The sequence below is a fragment of the Podarcis cretensis genome, assembly GCF_951804945.1.
Source record: "Podarcis cretensis genome assembly, chromosome: 9".
Lineage (NCBI taxonomy): Eukaryota > Metazoa > Chordata > Lepidosauria > Squamata > Lacertidae > Podarcis > Podarcis cretensis.
Window position 1 is genome coordinate 76,836,080 of NC_137178.1, and position 6,585 is coordinate 76,842,664.

Sequence of the window (6,585 nt, forward strand, 5' to 3'; positions counted from 1 at the left end):
ACCCGCTTACCTAGGAGCAAGCCCCATGGAGCTCAAGGACTTCCAGAAGACCTACTTCTGAGTAGACCTGTGTAAGATTCCGCTGGTGCACCATATGTTCTGGATAATGATGTGACATAATATTTGGGAAATGCAATCTTTCAAATTGTCTCCTCCTGTGAAAAGAAAAACATAAAAGAAGGGAAACTCCTGTTGTTTCTGGCCAAAGCTGAATTGGTGATGGGTTTCGAAACAAGCCTTACAAACCTCCAGGCTCTGAATGGAAACCAAACGAGCGGATCATCCATAAAGGCTGGCTCAGGGCCAGACGAGACCTGATGCTGGAGATCGGCCAACATGTTCTTCTTTGGGGTTTTCGTTTTGTTTTGTTTAATGCAGCTGTGTGGTGGTGGGTGATTTAATTCTAGAAAATGGTAGATACAAAGCTGGGGACAAGGGTTAACTCTACGTAAAAAGATAAAATAAAATAAGATAATAATAATTATTCTCCCAGCAACATGTTCCCAGCCTGAATGGCAGCCGCCTCCTAACCCTCAGGCTGATTGTTTATCAGTATATCCATATCGCAAGCCTATGTTGGTTTTACCAATGTGCATCCACCTGCTCCTGCACATTGTGCAGTGGTACCTCGTGTTAAGTACTTAATTCGTTCCAGAGGTCTGTTCTTAACCTGAAACTGTTCTTAACCTGAAGCACCACTTTAGCTAATGGGGCCTCCTGCTGCTGCCACGCTGCCGGAGCACGATTTCTGTTCTCATCCAGAAGCAAAGTTCTTAACTCAAGGTAATATTTCTGGGTTAGCGGAGTCTGTAACCTGAAGCATATGTAACCTGAAGCATATGTAACCCGAGGTACCACTGTACATGCTGGGCTGTGGCGAGAGTTCAGGCTCCAGAAAAACAAGTACCAAGTGGGCAGGTATATTGTCAAGCCTAGAAAGAGGTCCATTTCCAGAACAGCAAACAAGGTCCAGAAGTTCCACAGGCATGTGGATAGTCAAAACCAGGCAGGACCAGAAAGAGGCAATTAAGCAGTATTGCAGCCAGGCAATTTTGGGGTCCGGTAGACAAGGACTAGTCCTTCAGGTCTGCTGACTGGGTGTTCAGGCCAGCCAGCGCTGCAGCTTAGGTGGTGCACTTGAATCAGAGAGCGCAGTCAGCCAGGCTTGCAGGAGACTGACCGCTGGGGAGTCCTGCTTTGAGACCATCCACTGGCCGCTGTACAAAAAGATGATTGATACAGGTAAGGACCCTGGGGTGGTTAACTCCAGTCAAACTTGACTATGTGGTGCAGTGCTCATTTTGCTTTCAGGCAGAGGGAGCTGGATTTGTCCACTGACAGCTTTCTGGGTCATGTGGCCAGCATGACTAAACCGCTTCTGGCACAACGGGACACTGTGATGGAAACCAGAGCGCACGGAAATGCCGTTTACCTTCCTGCCGCAGCAGTAGATACCTATTTATCTACTTGCACTGACGTACTTTCGAACTGCTAGGCTGGCAGGAGCTGGCACAGAGCAACAGAAACTCACCCTGTTGTGGGGATTTGAACCGCTGACCTTCTGATTGGCAAACCCAAGAGGCTCAATGGTTTAGACCACAGTGCTACCCGCGTCCCACCTGATTGATACAACCAACTTTACTTTTGTTATTGCTGTGTTTTTATCTGTGCACAAAAGCACACGTGTGCCTTAATGACCAGCAATGCCATTGTGCATAGGCTCACATCGGGCTTGTGTTTTAGCAGTGAGCGCAAGTGCATCAGGAAGGTGGCGCACCAAACAGGCGCAGCTGAATGGAAAGACCCACCCGCTGCGCTGCAAGATTGGGCGGGTGATGTTGCCGTGAGGGAAAGGGTCAAGCGCCCCTCTTCAAGAGCTACTGCACTGAGCCATTTTCAGCCCCTCCTTCTGTACTTTTTGCTGGGGCCTTATAATGGAAGAAAGTTCAAATCTGTACTCCCAGCTGGTTGTAAAATGGTGTTTGAGAGCCACTGATGACTATTTATAGCCCTATTTTATGACCTGGCTAAGCTGAAGGTAGAGCTTGTCTCAGAAAGGACGGCAGATCCCCCCCCCCCTGCAGCCACAGTCTGTTCCTACTTGCTGTTCCCACTTTATACTGGAAGTCTGTGCTTCCTCAGTGGCCAGGTTCCTCCTCTTTTTCTTCTAGGGATGCTTCAGCCAGAGTTTTCCCTCTTGCCTCTTTTCTGTTTCCTTGCCCCAGATGAAAATGCTCAGCCAACTCACTCATAGTAAGCAACCCTACACAGGCAAACCCAGCCCCCTTTGGGTTGAGCAGGGCTTACTCCCAAGTAGCCATGTAGAACCTGCCATCTTTCGCTGCCTTCCTTACTGGCTAGCTCCAGTTGCTGTTCCCTTTTCTACAACATTACGAGAAGTGAGTGCAACACATGCTCGCAAGACATGTTGTCTTTTAGTTAGTTAGTGATGAGAGTTTGTCTTTCACCTTTCTGCCTCAGTTTGACACGCTCAAGGCAGATCAGTGAAATAGGTTGAAACTCAGATGACACTCCCTAAAGTACCCTAGGAATCGTGGTTCTCTGAGAATTGTTTCCCAGCATCCTCAAAAAACTACATTTCCCTGAATTCTTTGAGGAAAATCATGTGTGTTCCAATGTATGGTGTGGAGCTGTCCAAGGATTTTGTCTTAAACAGAATGCCAAATGGATGTTCCAGGGCAGGATATTCCCAAAGCCTCAGCTCAAGAACTGAGAAGCCTTGTCCAAGTACCTGCCATTTTGAGCCTCAGAAACCAACACAATATGCAACAAAGCCTCTCTAGATAACCTCAGAGAATGGGCAGACTCGCATATCAGGAGGGCTTTCAAGGGAGTGAGCAGGACTTTGAACTGAGTCTGGAAATGAACCAGAAGCCAATGCAGATGGTGTACTGACCAAGTCTGATGCTTCAAACAATCGGCTCCTGTCAAAGGCAACACAACTTCATATGGCACTATCCTAGATGTTCCCCAAAGGTAGCTCCATGTAGAACACATGTCAGTAATTCAATGTAATAGATGTAATAAATCTCCTGGAAACATCAGGAAACAGTCTGGGTCCATCAGTCTTTGGCGTGGTCCTCCATTCCTGTTGAGTTAGGATTCGCAGTGATCCTAAGCTCTACCTTCTAGTGATCTGCCCACAAGAAAGGAACAAAGGAGTCCCCCACCCTCCGCCTCGCCTTTATTCAAACCAGCCCAAAACACCAAATCAAGACTGAGCCTTGCCACATAGCTGGGCCCAGATGTTAGCAGCTCTTACTGCCCTGGGTTAAGCCTCTAGGGGGCACCACTGAGGCTCCCAGCCTGTGTCTGTATGCAAATGTGTGTGTGTTGGGGTGCCTAACTGGGTCTTCGACCTGGGCAAATGAAACCTAGTTTCGCTCCTGGCTTGAGGGACATTAGCACTTTGCTCATGAATGCTTGGCTAACTCAAGCACATAGAATATTGGGCTTTTCCTTTCTGTAATCTAACCTCAATTTCATCCAAGAATGGGCCTTAAAACATTGTTGAAAATCTTGTCATTCCACCAGTCAATTTTTTTGCCCCACCCCCTGAAAAATAGTGTATGTGGGGGTCTGTGGGTTCTCAAGTACCTGAAAGACCACAATGCCGAGATTGGGGGGGGGGGGGCTGCCTTGTGTTTGGTGAGTTGCAAGCTGTTCGGGCCACAGCAGGTATTGGTGTGACTGTAATTTCAGTCCAGCTGGTGTCAACTGCTGCATTCAAATCCTTCTTAGCCATGAAGTCATAAAATGCCATTAAAGTCACCGTAATGTTGCTAGCTGGCTTCAGTAGCCAGGAGTGCCTCTGCCGAGATCCAACTGGTTTGGCTGCTTCCTGGATCCAGATAACTTTGCCACACCAATTCATGTTCTGGTAACTTAGAGACTGGAATATTATGTATCTTACTGGAATTGCCTGATTCCTGCCTGTTCACTGTTCACTTGGATACTGACATATAAAACTCTAAATGACTTAGGCCCCAAAACTCAAAGGATTATCTGCCATCCTGTCAATAAAGATCTGCAGAGGGGGCTCTGTTGGCAGTCCTGCCATTGTGTGAAACTTGTGAGGAACTTGACTAATAACAGGGCCTTATTGGTGGTGGAGCCTAGGCTGTGAAATGTCCTACAGGAGGTTCAGCTTGCTTCCTCATTGTTCAAAATGTCAATGTGTTTGAATGATTTTTACGTTTTCTTGATTTTAATGTCTTATTTTGTGATTTCTGCCCTGTCACCCTGATATTTTCTCCAAATTTGAGACTGGAGGAGAAAGCTAAAAACCCTGAAAAAATCTGATCCAAACCCTGAGACGGGGCAATAAGTGAAAATGATAATAGTCTACCTTACAAGGCTGTTAGTAATAATTTCTGAAGTAATGCAAGTGGAGCACTTCACAGTTGAAATATATAAATGCACAAGCATATTAAAAGTAAGAATTTAAAACTACACAAAAAAGGGAAATCATGGCTCCTTTCCAGCATTTCCCTCGTAGTTTATAGATGCTTTTCTTGAGTAAGAGGGTAATAAAATAAGCCCAAACAGAGGGACATGTGCAGCTGGAGGTGAATGTATCAGAGGCTGCAAACCATCATGATACCCTTAGTAGTTGTTGTCTTTAACAGGCTCATGTGGCAGGCAGCTGTGCCTTGTTGAGGGCTGCTCTTCACTCTCTTTCCAAGAAGTTCCAAGATGCAGCAGGTTCTAATCAGGGCTATGGAAGTAATTTCCACCGCAAGGAGCAGCACTGGGAATCAAGTGAGTGTCTTGATGTACAGCGAGTGTCTGGCAGGGAGGAATGTGACTCTGTGGCATAAAATATGGCTCAGTCTTTGATGTCAGCATCTGCGATTTCCCTTGTGCTCTACAAACTGAATACATCTGCATTCAGAAACTCGTAACTGCCCTGTCTTCCTTGCATTACGGCTGACTCTGTGGATTGGTACAACCTGGCATAATTCCTACGTGAAAAGTGTGGCGAATGTACGTTGTAGCTCACGGGAGCCCAGCAGTAACCGGAAGTTACATTTGCTAAACTGGGAATTAAACAGGAAACAGGAAGTAAAACTGCAATGAAGGGTAAGATTTAAAGCAGATCACAGTAAGAAAGCACTTCCATAAATGCCACAGTGTGTAGCCCGCACAAAGTGCACATGTTTCACATATATAATCATCAGCATGTATGTTGAGTGCTGTTTTCTACACAGAAGTGTTTAAATGTATGAATTAGTTCATGTCTGAAGTGGGTTCAAGGCAACCCACCTTTTTCCCTGACAGAGACTCAAGGCGGCTTGCAGATAAAAGCAAGAACCACTAAACACATTTTGTATTTCTGTGTTGTGAATTGCCCTGTAATCTTCAGATGGAGGGTAGCATATAAATTTAATAAGCAACAACAACAACACACACATTCTAAGAAAACCATAACAATAAATAACAAGATGCAGAAATAAAAAGTGGAGTACACCTGGGTTGCCAGCAGTACATGCAAAAAAAAAGGATATTGGGGTCTTAGTAGACCAGAAGCTCAACATGAGTCAACTGTGGGATGCAGCATAAAAAATGCTAATGGTCTTCAAGGCATCAAGAGAAGTCTAGAGTCCAGAACGTGTGCAGAGGAAGGCAACCAAGATGATCAAGGGTCTGGAAACCAAGCCTTATGTGGAACGGTTGAAGGAGCCTGGAAAAGAGGAGATTGAGAGGAGACATGATGAACCATCTTCAAATATCTAAAGGGCTGTCATATAGAAGATGAGGGTAAACTGGTTTTCTCTTGCTCTGGAAGGTAGAATCTGAACCAAGTTATGAGAAAGGAGATTTCGACTAAACATCAGGATGATGACAGTAAGAGCTGTTAGACAGTGGATCAGACTCTCTTAGAAGGTGGCGGACTCTCCTTCCTTGGAGGTTCTTAAGAAGAGGTTGAATGGCCACCTGTCATGGATGCTTCAGCTGAGATTTCTGCATTTGCAGGGGGTTGGACTAGATGACCCTCAGGGTCTCTCTTCCAACTCTACAATTTTATGATTCTATGATTCTCGTTGACGTAGTGGCGGCAGTGGAGGGAGGGGATATCCATGTCCACCAGACCTTTGTTGATAGCAGGAGGGCAGGGGGCAATTGCTGTCTACCCCGAAATGGCTTATTGCTAGTGTATACTCACCACGGGGACACTCCTGGAAGCCCATCCCTCTAACGTACTAGCACAAGCCACAGCTGGCTGGAGAACAAGGCAGAACTGATGTCTGTTTCCACTCCCAGGTCTCCAGACTTGCTGGGCATAGCAGCCATGGCTGCCCATAGTCAAACTCACATGGCCCAGGGACATCTCACACTAAGCGGCAGTGGAGGAAATGGCTCACAGACCATTCTGCGTGGGACGGAGCTGATACTTCCCAGGAAGTTCTAGATCAAATGGCAGGGACTTGGTGCATGTTCAGTTCCATTGTGCAGGATCTGCACCAATGACGCCCCGCCCCGCCCCCCCACTATGTTTTCTGGCTTTCCATTTGTCAATGGATTCAGATTTTTTAAAAATTAACTTTTCAGAGGTTATAATAG

At 46.2% G+C, this 6,585-nt stretch overlaps 1 protein-coding gene across 1 annotated transcript in view; it reads right to left on the reverse strand.

Annotated features, from left to right (window-relative positions):
• The window catches only part of C1QTNF7 (C1q and TNF related 7), a 50,178-nt gene extending 49,939 nt beyond the window's left edge, over nucleotides 1–239 (reverse strand). Inside the window, exon 1 of the mRNA XM_079991724.1 lies at nucleotides 11–239. The gene's annotated coding sequence lies outside the window, so the exon portion shown is untranslated. The remainder of the gene's footprint in view (nucleotides 1–10) is intronic.
• Between the last annotated feature and the right edge of the window lie 6,346 nt (nucleotides 240–6,585).